General features: G+C 39.4%; 1 long non-coding RNA gene across 1 annotated transcript; it reads left to right on the top strand.

Moving 5' to 3' along the window:
- The first annotated feature begins 1,344 nt into the window (after nt 1-1,344).
- On the top strand, nt 1,345-15,768 carry LOC139354078 (uncharacterized). Its single transcript, XR_011605186.1, has 3 exons — nt 1,345-1,383; nt 5,764-7,396; nt 7,459-15,768. It is a non-coding gene; the product is annotated as an uncharacterized lncRNA (long non-coding RNA).
- The last annotated feature ends 4,417 nt before the right edge of the window (nt 15,769-20,185 follow it).

The raw sequence follows: 20,185 nt of genomic DNA, 5'->3' as shown, positions 1-20,185 counted from the left end.
AACTGTTCAGAAATGATCGAATAATAACCGTTTTTCAAACTTGTCCCAGGCTTCACTGTAGTTTTCATTGGTCACGGGAATATGTTTCACTAATGCGAGCGCCTCGCCAGACAGGTATGATTTCAAATACCTCAGTATTGGCCAAAACCGGAGATATCGGACTCTGAATTTCTGTCCAAATACGTATGTATGTAATACGTATAGAACTGATCGCTCTCCTCGTAGGGGGGGTGGGGTGCTGGTTGCCGTTAGCTCTACTTTAACATCGGAGAGAATATACTTTCTTAATCCCAATGACATAGAATTCTTTGGTGTTAAAGTTTCTTTGAAATCTTTTTTTATTTATGTAACTTGTTCTTATATTCCACCTGGATCCGACTTTTATGAGCAACATTTGTCTGCAATAAAAACTGTTTTATCTCATTTTTCCGAAAGGGATCTTTTAATTGTTTTGGGTGATTTCAATCTCCCTGACATTTCTTGGTCCCTTTCCACTGACTCACTTGTCTCTACCCCTTTATCTGACCGTTGACGGTCTGTTAGAATTATCATTACAGCAAGTTAGCTTTAAACGTAATTCACTAAATAGACAATTAGATCTTATATATGTTTTAGATCCGTCTGAAGTTACTGTATCTAGAATTGACCCACTAGTTGTGCCTGAAGACCAGTATCATCCCACATTAGAACTTATAATTTGTCTTCCCTGCGTTGATACCCTCTCTCCTTCATTTTCTCCAACTAAAAGTAGACGCTTTCGTAAATGTGACTTTAGTAAACTCAACAACTTGATTTCACAATATAACTGGACAAATTTATATAGTTGCTTGGATATTGAAAGTGCTACGGAACTATTTTATAGTGTCCTAAACTCTTTTTTCTGTGAATGTGTTCCTGACAGTTTTTCTCCTAAGGTAGACAGGCCACCTTGGTTTACCAATCAGTTGCAAAGACTTAGAAACCTAAAAACAAACTTTTATAAAAAGTACAAAAAGTCGGGTAGGCCATCCGATTTTTCAAGATATGTGGTGGTTCGTACTAATTTTAATGTACTTAACAGTCATTGCTATTCCATGTATTTGAACCGATGTAAATTTGAATTTTCAAAGGATCCGAGGCAATTTTAAAACTTTGTCAATGCTAAGCGAAAGACTTCAGCATTGCCATCATCCGTACGATTAAACTCTATTGAGGCATCTACGGATCCCGAAATTGCAGATTTGTTTGCTGAATTCTTCCAATCTACTTATAGTTCTGTTTCTTGGTCTAGTTCTAGCTACCCTAATCACTTAAACAGGGCAAATTGTATTTTTTCTCCTGTAATCACCGAGAGTTCTCTCTTAACCAACCTATTCTCCGGGGCCAGATGGACTCCCTGGGTGTGTTCTTAAGTTTTGTGCCCGAACTATTTGTAAACCCATTCTTAATTTTTTTCATTTGTCTATCTCATCATCTGTTTTTCCTACTATCTGGAAAGATTCTTTTATTATTCCACTCCACAAAAAGGGTGCGAAGGTTAGTGTTCAGAACTATAGAGGAATCTCCAAATTGTCTGCAATTCCTAAAACATTTGAACGCATTATTACCTCTCAGTTGCAACATTTGTGCTCTTCTTTAATACCGCCGTGTCAACATGGTTTTGTTAAGCGTAGATCGACCACCACTAACCTGCTCGAATTTACATCTTTTGTACTAGATGGATTTAACAAAAAATTGCAGACGGACGTTATATATACAGATTTTAGTAAAGCCTTTCACTCTGTTAACCACTCTCTTCTTTTATTCAAATTAGATCAGCTCGGGTTTCCGAATAATCTGTTAACTTGGATTTCAAGTTATTTGAATGGTAGATCTCAGAGGGTTTTATTCAAAAACGCTGTTTCCAAGATGATCAACGTGACATCTGGAGTGCCTCAGGGCAGTCATTTAGGCCCTTTGCTGTTTACTCTGCCCTTCAGTTCTGCAGTAGGGTCGCGGTGACATGGCTCAAGGCAAAAAGCTTTTTTGTTTTTTTTTGTGCCTAAAACGCTGTGCCGTTGTTGACGTCAGCAGAGAAGTCGGCGCAGTGTAGACGACTGCCTATGAAAACGATCGTGCAACAAATAGAGGCAGATATTCGGAGCTTCCCTCTCTTTCTTTGTCTTATAATCTGCCTGCACTCGGCGCTCTCAGAGACAAATTTCGGCAGGTCCGTTATTTCTTTTGAGTCTCTCCTTTATGTCCGGCTAGCGACTAATGTTTCGGCGGAAAAATTTTCGTGGCGCAGCGACATGTGAATGCCCTTATATTTTAGGAGCATTATTGTATATCGAAAAAAAACAACTAATATTGTTTTATAAAAGTAAATTATTTGATTATAGTAAAATTAAGTATATTGAATATACTTTTAATGTTATGCTTACGTATTATACATTAATATTACAATATAATTTTTTAGTTAAGTTATAGAAATTTAGTTCGTTAAAATTTATTTAAATATTTAAAACATTTTAATAGTACCATTTTTAAAAAATTCCTTATTTATATTTATTACTCAAAAAAGTAAAAGTTATGTAGTCGGATATTTTTCGCTTTAGAAAGGGTATAGGTGCAGTAGCACGCGCCAACTGCGAAGAGAAAAGAAAAGAAATCATTCATTCTGTTTGAGTTATTGAAAGGGAAGCAAGCCATTTAAATTGTGCGCAGCAGATTTACTTCTTTCGTTTTTTAAAGTGAAAATAATAAAGTCAAGTAAGTGTTTCATTAAGTTGAAGATGTATTGGTATTCAATGGGTTCCGTAAGCCGAAAGTGGATGATGAAATGTTTTGCGCCAATAAAAATCCTGCAAATGGTGAAACACAGCTCTAAAAGGTAAATATGCAAATAAACAAATAAAACGCATTTTTTAAGCATATGACCATAAATTTTATCAGGAGCGTTGGCCAAGGATTCGGAGGACCCGGACAAAGGTTTAAGGAAGGCGATGACCAATGTAAAAAGCAAATTAACGTAACATAAAATTAGGCTTACTAACAATAATTGTCCTTTAACAGAAAACCTAAATAACATTATTTAATTAAAATATATAAAAATTTATTTATTTTGAATTCTATAATTAAAAACTCATGGGAAAAATTTTGATTTTCACAAGTGATTTCACTTGGGACGTGTCACTTGCAAGTGATTTCATAAGTTAAAACTCATGGAAAAAATTTGATTTTCACAAGTGATTTCACTTGGGACGTGTCACCGGCACGTGACAGGCCATACGAAAAATGAGTATAAGGAACAAGTGAAATCCCGTGGGACTTCGAAAAATTTTCATTTGAATTTTCACTTGTGAAAATGCGGACATCCCATACAATTTTCTATACGGAGCATCACTTGTTCTTCACTTGTGCAAGAGGACATGTCCCACGGGATTCACAAGGTGATTCCCAAGTGAAACTTTTTTTTTGGAACTGAAGGGTGTTTATAAATGATCTTCCTTCTATCGTAAATCACTCTCGTGTACTAATGTATGTTGATGATGTTAAGCTTTGTTTTTCATATAATAATATTGAATCTGGTTTCTGCTTGCAGTCTGACATGAATAGATTCCAGGAATGGTGTCAGTACAACCTTTTGAATTTAAACTATCTTAAATGCAACGTTATGACTTTTTATAGGGGTACGCCAACGTTCATGAGTTACTCTCTTCAGAACATGTCCTTGGACCGAATATACTCAGTAAACGATTTAGGTGTTCTCCTAGATCCTAAACTTAAATTTGACTCCCACATAACCTCTACTGTAAATAAAGCTATGAGTGTTCTTGGGTTTATAAAGCGTTGGTCTAAAGAATTTGATGATCCATACACTACCAAATTACTATTTACCTCACTTGTCCGTCCTAATTTAGAATACTGTTCTTCCGTTTGGAGTCCTCAGTATCAAGTGCAAATTGACCGTATAGAGTCCGTACAGAAACAATTTCTTCTTTTTGCCTTACGTGGTTTGAACTGGGATCAAAACGTCAGGTTGCTTCTTACTCGAGTAGATTGCTATTAATTTATTTGCCTAGTCTAGTAAGCCGTAGAATTATGCTTGGTACTATTTTTATGAATAATCTTATCAGAGGCGATATTGATTCTGTAGATTTGGTAAGCCGCCTAACTTTCAATGTTCCTGTTAGACTAATTGGTCACACCAGTACAGTTGATGAGTCTGCTGGCAATATAAACACTTGTTGTCGTCGCGTCTCTGGTGGGCGTCAGCATGATGAGTAGCAGCCGATCGTCGAGCTTGAGGCGCGCGACCGAGTTGGCAGGCTTCAAAGGTGTCGCAGTGAGATGTGGGAATGGTTAGAAATTGGTCAATGGTCACGCTGGAATTTTCAGATTCTGCGCGCTGGGCCCATGACTGCCGAGTTTCAGGATCTAACTTTGATAATAATATAAAAATTATCCAGGGATCTCGTTCATCGCACTGAAGTGCTCTTAACCCACGAATAACTTCATCTGCGCCGTCCACCAATTTACGCACAGTGCTGATGCTACTGGTTGTGGCACTAGGTAGCGTTAAAAAACTGTTCAGAAATGATCGAATAATAACCGTTTTTCAAACTTGTCCCAGGCTTCACTGTAGTTTTCATTGGTCACGGGAATATGTTTCACTAATGCGAGCGCCTCGCCAGACAGGTATGATTTCAAATACCTCAGTATTGGCCAAAACCGGAGATATCGGACTCTGAATTTCTGTCCAAATACGTATGTATGTAATACGTATAGAACTGATCGCTCTCCTCGTAGGGGGGGTGGGGTGCTGGTTGCCGTTAGCTCTACTTTAACATCGGAGAGAATATACTTTCTTAATCCCAATGACATAGAATTCTTTGGTGTTAAAGTTTCTTTGAAATCTTTTTTTATTTATGTAACTTGTTCTTATATTCCACCTGGATCCGACTTTTATGAGCAACATTTGTCTGCAATAAAAACTGTTTTATCTCATTTTTCCGAAAGGGATCTTTTAATTGTTTTGGGTGATTTCAATCTCCCTGACATTTCTTGGTCCCTTTCCACTGACTCACTTGTCTCTACCCCTTTATCTGACCGTTGACGGTCTGTTAGAATTATCATTACAGCAAGTTAGCTTTAAACGTAATTCACTAAATAGACAATTAGATCTTATATATGTTTTAGATCCGTCTGAAGTTACTGTATCTAGAATTGACCCACTAGTTGTGCCTGAAGACCAGTATCATCCCACATTAGAACTTATAATTTGTCTTCCCTGCGTTGATACCCTCTCTCCTTCATTTTCTCCAACTAAAAGTAGACGCTTTCGTAAATGTGACTTTAGTAAACTCAACAACTTGATTTCACAATATAACTGGACAAATTTATATAGTTGCTTGGATATTGAAAGTGCTACGGAACTATTTTATAGTGTCCTAAACTCTTTTTTCTGTGAATGTGTTCCTGACAGTTTTTCTCCTAAGGTAGACAGGCCACCTTGGTTTACCAATCAGTTGCAAAGACTTAGAAACCTAAAAACAAACTTTTATAAAAAGTACAAAAAGTCGGGTAGGCCATCCGATTTTTCAAGATATGTGGTGGTTCGTACTAATTTTAATGTACTTAACAGTCATTGCTATTCCATGTATTTGAACCGATGTAAATTTGAATTTTCAAAGGATCCGAGGCAATTTTAAAACTTTGTCAATGCTAAGCGAAAGACTTCAGCATTGCCATCATCCGTACGATTAAACTCTATTGAGGCATCTACGGATCCCGAAATTGCAGATTTGTTTGCTGAATTCTTCCAATCTACTTATAGTTCTGTTTCTTGGTCTAGTTCTAGCTACCCTAATCACTTAAACAGGGCAAATTGTATTTTTTCTCCTGTAATCACCGAGAGTTCTCTCTTAACCAACCTATTCTCCGGGGCCAGATGGACTCCCTGGGTGTGTTCTTAAGTTTTGTGCCCGAACTATTTGTAAACCCATTCTTAATTTTTTTCATTTGTCTATCTCATCATCTGTTTTTCCTACTATCTGGAAAGATTCTTTTATTATTCCACTCCACAAAAAGGGTGCGAAGGTTAGTGTTCAGAACTATAGAGGAATCTCCAAATTGTCTGCAATTCCTAAAACATTTGAACGCATTATTACCTCTCAGTTGCAACATTTGTGCTCTTCTTTAATACCGCCGTGTCAACATGGTTTTGTTAAGCGTAGATCGACCACCACTAACCTGCTCGAATTTACATCTTTTGTACTAGATGGATTTAACAAAAAATTGCAGACGGACGTTATATATACAGATTTTAGTAAAGCCTTTCACTCTGTTAACCACTCTCTTCTTTTATTCAAATTAGATCAGCTCGGGTTTCCGAATAATCTGTTAACTTGGATTTCAAGTTATTTGAATGGTAGATCTCAGAGGGTTTTATTCAAAAACGCTGTTTCCAAGATGATCAACGTGACATCTGGAGTGCCTCAGGGCAGTCATTTAGGCCCTTTGCTGTTTACTCTGCCCTTCAGTTCTGCAGTAGGGTCGCGGTGACATGGCTCAAGGCAAAAAGCTTTTTTGTTTTTTTTTGTGCCTAAAACGCTGTGCCGTTGTTGACGTCAGCAGAGAAGTCGGCGCAGTGTAGACGACTGCCTATGAAAACGATCGTGCAACAAATAGAGGCAGATATTCGGAGCTTCCCTCTCTTTCTTTGTCTTATAATCTGCCTGCACTCGGCGCTCTCAGAGACAAATTTCGGCAGGTCCGTTATTTCTTTTGAGTCTCTCCTTTATGTCCGGCTAGCGACTAATGTTTCGGCGGAAAAATTTTCGTGGCGCAGCGACATGTGAATGCCCTTATATTTTAGGAGCATTATTGTATATCGAAAAAAAACAACTAATATTGTTTTATAAAAGTAAATTATTTGATTATAGTAAAATTAAGTATATTGAATATACTTTTAATGTTATGCTTACGTATTATACATTAATATTACAATATAATTTTTTAGTTAAGTTATAGAAATTTAGTTCGTTAAAATTTATTTAAATATTTAAAACATTTTAATAGTACCATTTTTAAAAAATTCCTTATTTATATTTATTACTCAAAAAAGTAAAAGTTATGTAGTCGGATATTTTTCGCTTTAGAAAGGGTATAGGTGCAGTAGCACGCGCCAACTGCGAAGAGAAAAGAAAAGAAATCATTCATTCTGTTTGAGTTATTGAAAGGGAAGCAAGCCATTTAAATTGTGCGCAGCAGATTTACTTCTTTCGTTTTTTAAAGTGAAAATAATAAAGTCAAGTAAGTGTTTCATTAAGTTGAAGATGTATTGGTATTCAATGGGTTCCGTAAGCCGAAAGTGGATGATGAAATGTTTTGCGCCAATAAAAATCCTGCAAATGGTGAAACACAGCTCTAAAAGGTAAATATGCAAATAAACAAATAAAACGCATTTTTTAAGCATATGACCATAAATTTTATCAGGAGCGTTGGCCAAGGATTCGGAGGACCCGGACAAAGGTTTAAGGAAGGCGATGACCAATGTAAAAAGCAAATTAACGTAACATAAAATTAGGCTTACTAACAATAATTGTCCTTTAACAGAAAACCTAAATAACATTATTTAATTAAAATATATAAAAATTTATTTATTTTGAATTCTATAATTAAAAACTCATGGGAAAAATTTTGATTTTCACAAGTGATTTCACTTGGGACGTGTCACTTGCAAGTGATTTCATAAGTTAAAACTCATGGAAAAAATTTGATTTTCACAAGTGATTTCACTTGGGACGTGTCACCGGCACGTGACAGGCCATACGAAAAATGAGTATAAGGAACAAGTGAAATCCCGTGGGACTTCGAAAAATTTTCATTTGAATTTTCACTTGTGAAAATGCGGACATCCCATACAATTTTCTATACGGAGCATCACTTGTTCTTCACTTGTGCAAGAGGACATGTCCCACGGGATTCACAAGGTGATTCCCAAGTGAAACTTTTTTTTTGGAACTGAAGGGTGTTTATAAATGATCTTCCTTCTATCGTAAATCACTCTCGTGTACTAATGTATGTTGATGATGTTAAGCTTTGTTTTTCATATAATAATATTGAATCTGGTTTCTGCTTGCAGTCTGACATGAATAGATTCCAGGAATGGTGTCAGTACAACCTTTTGAATTTAAACTATCTTAAATGCAACGTTATGACTTTTTATAGGGGTACGCCAACGTTCATGAGTTACTCTCTTCAGAACATGTCCTTGGACCGAATATACTCAGTAAACGATTTAGGTGTTCTCCTAGATCCTAAACTTAAATTTGACTCCCACATAACCTCTACTGTAAATAAAGCTATGAGTGTTCTTGGGTTTATAAAGCGTTGGTCTAAAGAATTTGATGATCCATACACTACCAAATTACTATTTACCTCACTTGTCCGTCCTAATTTAGAATACTGTTCTTCCGTTTGGAGTCCTCAGTATCAAGTGCAAATTGACCGTATAGAGTCCGTACAGAAACAATTTCTTCTTTTTGCCTTACGTGGTTTGAACTGGGATCAAAACGTCAGGTTGCTTCTTACTCGAGTAGATTGCTATTAATTTATTTGCCTAGTCTAGTAAGCCGTAGAATTATGCTTGGTACTATTTTTATGAATAATCTTATCAGAGGCGATATTGATTCTGTAGATTTGGTAAGCCGCCTAACTTTCAATGTTCCTGTTAGACTAATGCGAAACTACCATCCTATCAACTTGCCACGATGTTCATCGAATTTTAGTCAGCATGAGCCCTTTCGCGTTCTTTCTAATAATTATAACAACCTATATCATTTAATTTGTTCCTCAACTTCTATCCCTGTACTAAAAACTAAAATCTTAGCTCATTTGCTTTAATCTTGTTGATCTATGTTTTGTCCGTATTTGCCCGACATAAAAAAGGGCCCGCGCGTAACAAGCACGTGCTTGGTGTCGTTTGGGCCACTTGTTTGTACTGCTCTTAGTGCATCAACGTTTAACGTTCAAAATAGTGAAATCTTTGGCAATCATTGAAATTCGTATTTGATGCGATCGATGCCGTGAACATGTCCGAAAAATGTTTCCAATCCTCATAATTTCCTAAAAAAGGTTGGGAGCTTGGTTCGCTCGAACTGAAAGTCGACATGGCTTCTGCGAGTAGTGTTGAATGATTGATCGGAAACAAGAAGAGTATTGTTAGCGACTTCAGCCTTTAAATCTTCAAGCGTATTACTGAGAATAGCGTATGTAGCGTAGTGTTTTTCCTCGTATATTTCAACGTCTTCAGCAGGGTCTTCCCAACCCTCTTCAGACTCGTAGGCGTACAAATCCTCCAAAAGTCGCACAAACCGCAAAGAGTTGTCCTGTAGCTGGGCCAATCGCACGACTAATGTCGGGATTGACTGAATATCTTCCAAAAATTTCGTGGCATTGTTATGCGCACGAGTGATTTGGCTTTTGCAAAAGCCCCGCTGTTGAATCACACTCCGCATGACGATTAAGGTTAGAGGACGGTTCTATACGATGCAGATATCTATAGATCACCGTTGACAAGTACTAATTTTAATCAAAATGTCCCGAAAACAAACGCTTTCCTGGCTATCCGGCTCGAAGGACCAGTAATTTTATGTTAACAAATTAGACGCCAGAAGTGTAACTGTTTGAATTGATTTTTATTTGTCTTCACCGAACATTCAATTTAATTTAGTACAATCAATCTCGATGCGCTGTGGTTGCGTTGGTAGCAAAAATGTGACTGACTGTAGCTGGGTATATTACTACAAGAATAGGCTGAATTAAGTCGTAAACACGTTACCGTAAGAGATGAATGGAAAAGTACTGACCGAGGCAATGCATTTGGCAAAGCTCTTGCACGTACATACGATTAAGGTGCGCTTCATGCGCGTGTATGTGTAAAAAGATAACACAGGCGAGCGAGAGATAAAGTTTACAAGAATAAATGTATAGGGTGTCTGGTTCCCCAACATACCGCCCCCCCCCCTGAACGGCTGCTCAGCAAAGGGGCAAGATCGCCAATTTGGTAATTGGCCGCTTGAAGACTCCTTGGGCGGTTTTGACGGTAACAACTCGGACCTTGTCGTCTTGTCCGGCTTGTACCTCCTGGATACGTCCTAGAATCCATTTCGATGGAGGTAGATTTGGTTCCTTAAGCACTACCAGTGTGTCGACCTTTAAATTATCGTCTTCCAGTTGCCATTTGGTGCGCTCGTGCAGAGAGGTTAGGTACTCCATATGCCAGCGCTTCCAAAAGCCTTGGACCATTGCTTGTAGTTGAGTCCATCGTTCCAAGCGGTTGATGGGGACGTCTAGACGGGATGGCTCCGGTAAGGCAGTATAGGGAGTGCCAGTCAAAAAATGGGCCGGATTAAGCGGATCAAAAGTAGAATCCCCTGATGAGCAAAGAGGGTGAGAGTTAAGTAAGGCTTCAATCTGTATTAAAACTGTAGACAATTCCTCGAAGGTTAGGGCTGACGATCCCATTATCCTTTTCATATGTAGCTTGATGGACCGAACTCCGGCTTCCCATATTCCCCCGAAGTGTGGCGCAGAAGGCAGTATGAAGTGCCACAGGATTCCTTCGTTGGCGAAGAAGTTTGCTAAATTCTCATCCTTGCGTTGCTCCATGGCTAGCAGCCGCATTTCGTCGAGTACTCGTTTGCTGCCATGAAAGGTGGTACCGTTGTCTGAGCAGAGATCAGTTGGTTTAGATCGCCGAGCAATGAATCGTTGGAAAGCCGCAATAAAGGCATTGGTTGTTAAATCGGTGACTGTTTCGATGTGGAGAGCCTTCGTTGTTAGACAACCGAGTATTGCGAACCATGCCTTTCCGATCACTGTTGTGCGCCCAGTTGAAATTGGCCCGGCATAAAGCAACGGCTGGCTTGAAACCGAGGTACAGGTAGCTCTCCCATGATCTGGCTACTTGTGCTCTTGCGTTGGAGGAAACAGCGTTTACATTGAAAGACAGTCTTTCGGACGATATTTCGTGCACCCAGGATCCAGTACTGTTGTCGAAGATTTGTGAACGTGGCGTCCACTCCAGTGTGAAGATTCGTCACATGAGAATGTCGTACCAGGAGCTCGGCGACTGGAGAACTCCTTGGAATTATAACCGGGTGCTTGGCGTTGTAGTTAAGGGTCGACCTCTCGATTCGTCCGCCAACTCGCATTAGTCCGTCCTTATCCAGAAATGGAGAAAACCGGATCAGCTGCGATTTTGCATGAAGCTGGCGTCCGTTTTCTAGCTGCGTATACTCTCTTTGAAAGGCCTTTCTTTGGATGTGACGAAGAAGTTGGTTTCGTGCTGCCTGCAGTTCCGTTGAAGTTAGGTACTCAGAATAAGGCCTGTGCTGCGAACGAAGACGATGAATAAAGCGATAACAATAGCTAGTTACCCTTATGAGCCGAGTCCATGATGAGATCTTGTTGATGAGCAACTCGTCCATACTTTCGTCAGAAACGCTATGTAGAGTTGTTGGCTTGGCTGGACGTTCCTCTGCTCTGGCCTCCAAATGTGTATCAACTCGGAACTTGCTAGTAGACAGAGGCCATTCGTATTGTGGCAAGGCCATCCAGGATGGGCCGTTCCACCAAAGTTCGTGGTCAAGAAGCTTAGATGGGTGAAGTCCCCTGGATGCGCAGTCGGCAGGATTATCCTCGGAGCGGACATGGCTCCAGCAGCTACGTGGGTATTCGCTCAGTATCTCAGCCGTTCTGTTGCAGACGTATGTGTTCCATTTCCGTGGTGGTGCGGACAGCCAGTGTAGCACGATCTCCGAATCTGTCCAGCAGATCGTGTTGTTAACAGGAATAGTTAACGACGCTTTAACAATAGTGAGCAGCCGCGTCAGGAGTAGGGCAGCGTTCAATTCCAGGCGTGAAATTGAGACTGATTTTATTGGAGCCCCACGTGTTTTGGCGGCTACGAGATTTATGTTGAACTTCCCATCCGATGCTACTCGACTATACACAACAGCACCGTAAGCGTGGAAGGATGCGTCTGCGAGTCCGTGCAGTTGGATGTGTTGGTAGGGTGCAGCAATATACCGAGGTACTTGGCATTTTGTCAGCGACGAGAAATCCTCTACTAATGCCCTCCAGCGTGCATTCAGGGCTTCAGGAATAGGTTCGTCCCAGTGTATTACAGCGGTCCAACTTTCTTGGAAGATGAGCTTGAGAAGCACGGTGGTAGGCGCTGCAGTCCCGAGTGGGTCATAGATCTTGGAAAGCTGCGATAATAGTTCTCGTTTCGTGGGGACAATGCTGAGATCGAATTCTGTAGGTTTGACGAACATTACATCACGACCTGGACTCCACTGAATTCCAAGGACCTTGACGGGCGATTCCATGGGTGAACCTTTGGTGAGCTGTGTTGGGTCATAACATCGATCCCCTTCAGGTAATGATTGCAGAAGTAGTTTGAACTTCGCTTTTCCTAAGAGTCCAATCAGCCCCGTCTTTAGAACCAGAAGATCTTCTACCGAATCGCATCCAGTTGGGGTATCGTCCACATAAGCATCTTGTGATAATGCTTGTGATGCGGCCGGGTACTCGAGGCGATGATCGTCAGCTAGTTGCTTCAAAACTCGAACGGCCAGAAATGGAGAGGGCGCTACGTAACTGTTAACAGCCGAAAATGAAGCATAGGTTCATTCTCATTTTTGCGCCACACAATACGTTGAAAATTGGTGTGACGCCTGGAAACTTGAATCCCTCTAAATATCTTTTCAATATCTGCGCATAGAACATATCGGTACTGCCGGAAACGTAGGCAAACCCCGAGCAAGTCCCGCTGAATCGGTGGTCCAATATGAAGTGTGTCGTTTAAGGAGATTCCAGAACTGTCTTTTCCAGATCCATCGAAGACCACCCGACATTTGGTCGTCAGGCTATCCTGCTTGATGACAGCGTGATGCGCTAGATAAACGCAAGTGTCAGAGTCGTCCATTACTTGGGCTGATGTCAGTTGTTCCATATGGCCGCGTTGCAAGTAGTCATCCAAAAACTCCTCGTATTATTTTTTGAGTTCCGGGTGTCGACGAAACCGTCGCTCCAATGAGACTAGGCGGTTGGTGGCCTGGGGAAGAGTTGATTCGATAGGCGGGGCTCCATCCTTGAAGGGATACTCGACGATATAGACCCCGTCTTCGGAGCGCGTGTGAGTGTTTGCGAAATGACTCTCTGTGGGATCACTGGAGTCCAAGAGAGATTGGTTAGGTTGCACATTGTCCATTTCCATGACCGATCGAACCATCGTGTCGAGATCCGCGTGATGGGTCACGGCAATATAAACACAAACAGAAATGTTAGAAATTGGTCGATGGTCACGCTGGAATTTTCAGATTCTGCGCGCTGGGCCCATGACTGCCGAGTTTCAGGATCTAACTTTAATAATAATATAAAAATTAACCAGGGATCTCGTTCATCGCACTAAAGTGCTCTTAACCCACGAATAACTTTATCTGCGCCGTCCACCAATTTACGCACAGTGCTGATGCTACTGGTTGTGGCACTAGGTAGCTTTAAAAACTGTTCAGAAATGATCGGATAATAAGCGGTTTTTTGTTGTACCGTTTTTCTAACTTGCCCCGGGCTTCACTGTAGTTTTCATTGGTCACGGGAATATGTTTCACTAATGCGAGACAGATATGATATCAAATAGTGAAATCTTTGGCAATCAGTGAAATTCGTATTTGATGCGATCGATGCCGTGAACATGTCCGAAAAATGTTTCCAATCCTCATAATTTTCTAAAAAAGGTTGGGAGCTTGGTTCGCTCGAACTGAAAGTCCACATGGCTTCTGCGAGTAGTGTTGAATGATTGATCGGAAACAAGAAGAGTATTGCTAGCGACTTAAGCCTTTAAATCTTCAAGCGTATTACTGAGAATAGCGTATGTAGCGTAGTGTTTTTCCTCGTATATATCAACGTCTTCAGCAGGGTCTTCCCAACCCTCTTCAGACTCGTAGGCGTACAAATCCTCCGAAAGTCGCACAAACCGCAAAGAGTTGTCCTGTAGCTGGGCCAATCGCGCGACTAATGTCGGGATTGACTGAATATCTTCCACAAATTTCGTGGCATTGTTATGCGCACGAGTGATTTGGCTTTTGCAAAAGCCCCGCTGTTGAATCACACTCCGCATGACGATTGAGGTTAGAGGACGGTTCTATACGATGCAGATATCTATAGATCACCGTTGACAAGTACTAATTTTAATTAAAATGTCCCGAAAACAAACGCTTTCCTGGCTATCCGGCTCGAAGGACCAGTAATTTTATGTTAACAAATTAGACGCCAGAAGTGTCACTGTTTAAATTGATTTTTATTTGTCTTCACCGAACATTCAATATAATTTAGTACAATCAATCTCGATGCGCTGTGGTTGCGTTGGTAGCAAAAATGTGACTGACTGTAGCTGGGTATATTACTACAAGAATAGGCTGAATTAAGTCGTAAACACGTTACCGTAAGAGATGAATGGAAAAGTACTGACCAAGGCAATGCATTTGGCAAAGCTCTTGCACGTACATACGATTGAGCTGCGCTTCATGCGCGTGTTTGTGTAAATAGATAACACAGGCGAGCGAGATATAAAGTTTACAAGAATAAATGTATAGTGTGTCTGGTTCCCCAACACGAAGATTTACAGTTGAATAATTTTCGAGAAAGTGGATTCAAGCCAAATTGCATATTCAATGAGTTATTGTCGTTTCATGTTATAAATAATTTTTTTTTTGACATTATGCACGATATTTTCGAAGGCGAATGTAAATATGATATTTGTCACATTCTTATTTCATTAATAAATAAAGGAATAATCACTTTAAATGAAATAAATAGCAGAAAATCGCTATTTCCGTACGGAGAAAAAGAAGTTGGCAATTCGTCTGTAAAAATCGAAATGAATCGACTAAAAACATGTAATTTAAAAAGTCTGCAAGCGAAACAGAATGTCTTTCCCACTTCTTGCCCTTGATGATTGGAGATAGAGTTCAACACGGTAATGAAGCATGGGAATTGTTATTAACTCTACTTGATATAATAGAGTTCTTATTTAAGTCAAATTATAAGAAAAAGGAATTAGAAACGCTACGAAGCTTAGTGCAAAAACATCGCACTATTTACGATAAATTATTTGGCAAATTAAAGCCTAAACACCATTTTATGGTCCATTATGCGACACCTATTGAAAAGTATGGATGTTTAAGATATTTGTGGTGCATGAGGTTTGAGGCGAAACACAAGGATTCCAAGATTTATTTTCACAATGTAAATTCAAGATTTAATCCTCCCCATATTTTAGCCATTAAATGTCAAATTAAGTTTGCAAAGTTTCTGACGGACCATGCCAAATCTATTGAGCCGTATTTAAGACTTACATCAAAAGAGCAAAGTATTTTGAATTATAATCTTGCATTAGAAATAAATAAAAACCATGGGAGCGTAAATAACTTTTAATTTTATAACCAATTAGAATATAAGGGCACTAATAATAAAATTAATTATTATTTAGGTTTAAATAAGAATAATTTTATGTTATTTAAAATTAGGCAATTTTTAATACACAAAATAAATGTAAGTGAAGTTTATGTTTATTGTGAAAAAATTGAAGTAGAATACAATTGTCATTTAAGATCATACATTGTAAAAAATCCATTAAGAAACTACATTTTTAATTTAACAGACTTCGTAAGGCCACCCCCTCCATGTATTAATAATGACATTAAAGCCGTAAGGCTAAAATATATATAAACATAAAAAATTTCGCATTTTTATTGAGAATAGGTTCTGGAAGCGAGATCGATGCGATGTTGAAACCGAGAACGGATCTTCTCGAAATCGAGATCGATGCGATGCTGAAACTGAGAACGATTCATACCGAAATCGAGATCGATGCGATGCTGAAACTGAGAACGATTCATACCGAAATCGAGATCGATGCGATGCTGAAACTGAGAACGATTCATACCGAAATCAAGATCGATGCGATGATGAAACCGAGAACGGTTATTCTCGAAATCGAAATCTATTCGATGTTGAAACTGAGAACGGTTATTCTCGAAATCGAGATCTATTCGATGTTGAAACCGATAACGGTTATTCTCGAAATCGACATCGATTCGATGTCTAAACCGAGAACGATTCATACTGAAATCAAGATCGACCATTCTCAAAGGCCCGTTCTCAAACCGAGAAGACTTCGATGAGTCGTTCTTGGCTCACTTTTGAAATCGAAAATACTAAAATCGAGAACGCTGAGAACGGTTTTTCCCTGAATTTAAATTGAAATTTTAGAAATTGGTCTTGAATAACTTTTACATCGTATGTAACCATGTCGGCACTTTTTGAAGTCTTTCTTGCAATAAACAACGCTTTTCAAAAAATTATCTAATTTCTTATCATATTGGAACCTAGCCGTATTGGAATGTTGTAGATTTACCTCTAAACCTTTCTGAGGGATCTCTGATTTTATTAGTTTTTCTAGGTTTGGGTGGGAGTACTTGCAACGGTGCGAGATTATGTAAGAAAGGTAACCTTTGCTGACACGATACCCTGTTCGTCTGCTTAGCTGTAATGGATGATAAACTATGTGGACGAAATCTAAATAGCTACCTTTTGCAAGTTAATAGCTCTTGTATTTTAATTCTTTGATTCGTTCTTAAGTAATAGATGTGCAGAAGGTAGACTATAAAGTGTCTATATGCACAGTCAACCCAAATTGCAATCCTATTAGACCAATATTCTAATAAAGAACATCCAACAAATATAAAAAATCTCAAGATTTTTTATTCGGGTTACATACACATAAACAAGTATTAACTACAGTATTACTAGTATGTTCACTTCCCAATCGAGCGGACAAGACACTAACAGTGCAGTTTGCAATCGGGTCTGTGGGATCTGTGTCAAGAATATATCAGAAATCAGTCTTTGATTAGCATTCGTTGTAGTCAGTCGTGTTTTCTTTTCGCTATGAATTCTTATTCGTGCACCGAGTGCAATGCTGAAGTTACAGCAGCGCAGCTTCGCGGCTTTGAGGCGGTTCGTTGCTCATCGCTTTGTCGTCGTACTTTTCACACTGCATGTGTTGATCTCCCGGAGGATGTTATTAGATTATTAACAAATATGCCGAATCTACTCAGGCAGTGTGATCGCTGTGTTGTGAGTTATGATTCATACTCCAAAATCCATGAAGTAATGGAAGAACTTTATGACCTGAAGAGTCTATACATGGATTTAAACTCAAAGTTTCTGAAGGCTTTTCCCAATTCTACCACTGACAATAGCAATGTCAGTCAGCGTAAAAAAGTGGTGAAACCATTGGCTCCAGCTTCTTCAATTGGTGGTCAAGCCAACCATGCAGATCTGATACCCCCCGCACCAGTTTTTCTGCCGCCAGGAACCATGCAATGAAAAACAGGAACAAGAGGCAAATAGTTGGTCAAGCTCCTAGTTGTGAACTCCTCGAAGTTGTGCCAAGCAATAAATTCCTTCATATTGGTCGATTCAGAGCGTACGTAAAATCTGATTCTGTGTGTGAATATGTTGCAAATCAGCTCGGTGTGGATACCGCCACCATAATTTGCAACACTTTAGTCAAAAATGGTGTAGATGTTGCTACACTGGAATTCGTCAATTTTAAGCTAGGAATACCTGAGCAGCACTTTCAGACTGTGTTTAGTGATGCGTCCTGGCCCAATCCAATCAAGGCCAGTCGATTCATCCACAGGGATAGGCAGATTGTTGATGGGAACGTTCTGGATTTGCACAATCATCATACATCGGACTCAAAAAAACACCAATAATCGGCGCCTCTGGTGTCGAATTGACTTCGGCAAATTTTTATGATCCTCTTTCTCATCTTCATGCTACTTATTCGCAATGTCAACGTCCGCTGGTTTCGATATCGCTAGCTGCTACCATTACTCACTCATACGCCGCTCCCAGTGCACTCTTAAGCATTGGGCGCTCGTCACTCCCAAATCAAAAACATCATCAGCTGTATTTTTCCTTTTTTGTTCTGTCTAACGCTTATCAAACGCTCACTGGAGAGGCGTTATCACCAGATTCCATTAAGATTCCCGCTCTAAGCGCGCTCTTCGGAGATGTGCACTCATCACTATCAAAGCAACATCGGCATCAGCTGGATTTGTCTTTGTCTATTTCGCGTGACGTTCATCAAACGCTCTCTGGAGAGCTGCTCTCATCATATTTCATCAAGATTCCCGCTCTAAGCGCGCTCTTCGGAGTTGTGCGCTCATCACCGTCAATCAAAAACAACGTCAGCTGGAGTTGTCGTTGTCTGTTTTGCGCGACATTCGTCAAACGCTGATCGATGAGGCGCTGTCATCATATTCAATCACGCTTCTCCCTCTAAGCGCGCTCTTTGGGGATGTGCAAGTTATATGACACATTATTTAGGGGCTCTTACCCAATTTATAAACAACTTTGAGCGGAGAGCTAATTTCCAAATAACTCTGACAGACCCGAGATAAATCCGTGGTCAGCTATTTCTGCCAAGCAGGCCTCCAAATCATTCCCACCCAGATCAATTTCACGCAGTCCGAATCAAACGGATGCTGTAAACATCCAAACCAATATTGTAAACAATCGGAGCCCCAAGCGAGCCCTGAGTCCGCTAACGTAAACAAAAGATCCCCAAAGCGAGTCCCGAGTCCGCTAACGTAAACAAAAAGATCCCCAAAGCGGTCCCTAAACTCCGCTAATGTAAACACCAATTTCCGGCCAAGATTGGACTTCGAATTTAAATGGCAAATTGCATCATCCTATTTTCCGACTCTCTTGAGTCATTCTCTTTATCAATTTTTGGGGATAAAATCTCTTAAGCCGAGGTTTGATTATTGATCATTGAACTAGAGAGCAGTCAGTCCGTCTTTGAGATCCGAATCGAGCTGAACAATAATTCGAGAATAAATACAAGAGCAGTGAATTAAATAAGTTCGACCTATTGTAAAATTTTAATAGTGAATAAGTGATTGTTAGAAATAAAAATAAATTTTTTTAATCAACGTGGGGCCGTGTGATTAAAAAATTCTAAAGCAAAGCTTTTAAATAAACCCCAAAAAAGTTTAAAAGTGAAAAAGGAATTTAGCGCGGCCAACAACCCGATACAACCGACGAATATATAAAGCCTGTGTTGATAAAAATAAGGTGGAAATTAATAAATGCAATAATCCCCTTAAACTCTATACAACCGGCAAAAAAATAAAAAGTTTGTGTTGATCAAATTAATTTCTGATTTCGAAAACATTCTCAAAATGTCAGAACCTTCAACAAGCCAGAACGGAGCAAATAAAAGACTCCACATAAGTTCGCCTCAAGAACATCATCAGGCGATTACAAACAATACCATGTTAAATGTAGGAGATTTAATTAAACAAATTGTAAATTTTGAATTGAATCCATTAAAGGAAGAGATCGTTAACTTAAGATCGCAGCTTTCTCATAAAATTAAAACGGTTGAAGATTATCAGATAGAGATTATAGATCCAAATATAAAGTGCGACACATCTTATGAGATCATCAAATCTGTTAGGGAATATAAAGGAGAAGAAGATAAATATGTAAGCTGGAGAGAATCGGCGGAAATAGCCATGGGGCAATATGCCAGAGGGAGTGAAAGATTTTATTCCGCCCTATCAATAATAAGAAACAAAATAACGGGAATGGCAAACGATGCCTTAACCCATAACGGTACGCTATTAAATTTCGATGCCATAATGGCCAGACTTGACTTTGTCTTTAGCGACAAACGTCCTATTCATATTATTGAACAGGAACTAAGTGTTTTGAGTCAGGGAAAATTATCAATTATGGATTATTATGGTACAGTTAATAGAAAGTTAACTCTACTTATTAATAAAAGAATTATGACCTACGGGAGAAACAAACCGATAACAGCAGAAATGAATGAAAAACATAGGAAGACTGCTCTTATAGTTTTCATTACCGGCCTAAACGGCCAAATTTCAGACACAATTTTCTCAATGAATCCACCTGACCTACCGAATGCAATGGTCATAGTTCAGGAATTGGAAAGCAACAACATGAGGGCGCATTTCGCAAATAGTTTCTCAACCACTCAAAGAAAAAATAGTGAGCCAAACACTGGTGGAAATGGTCAAACACATTTCAACCAAAAGCAAAGACAACA

This window comes from Drosophila suzukii (assembly GCF_043229965.1).
Source record: "Drosophila suzukii chromosome 2 unlocalized genomic scaffold, CBGP_Dsuzu_IsoJpt1.0 scf_2c, whole genome shotgun sequence".
NCBI lineage: Eukaryota > Metazoa > Arthropoda > Insecta > Diptera > Drosophilidae > Drosophila > Drosophila suzukii.
This window is presented reverse-complemented; position numbering and strand designations above follow the sequence as displayed.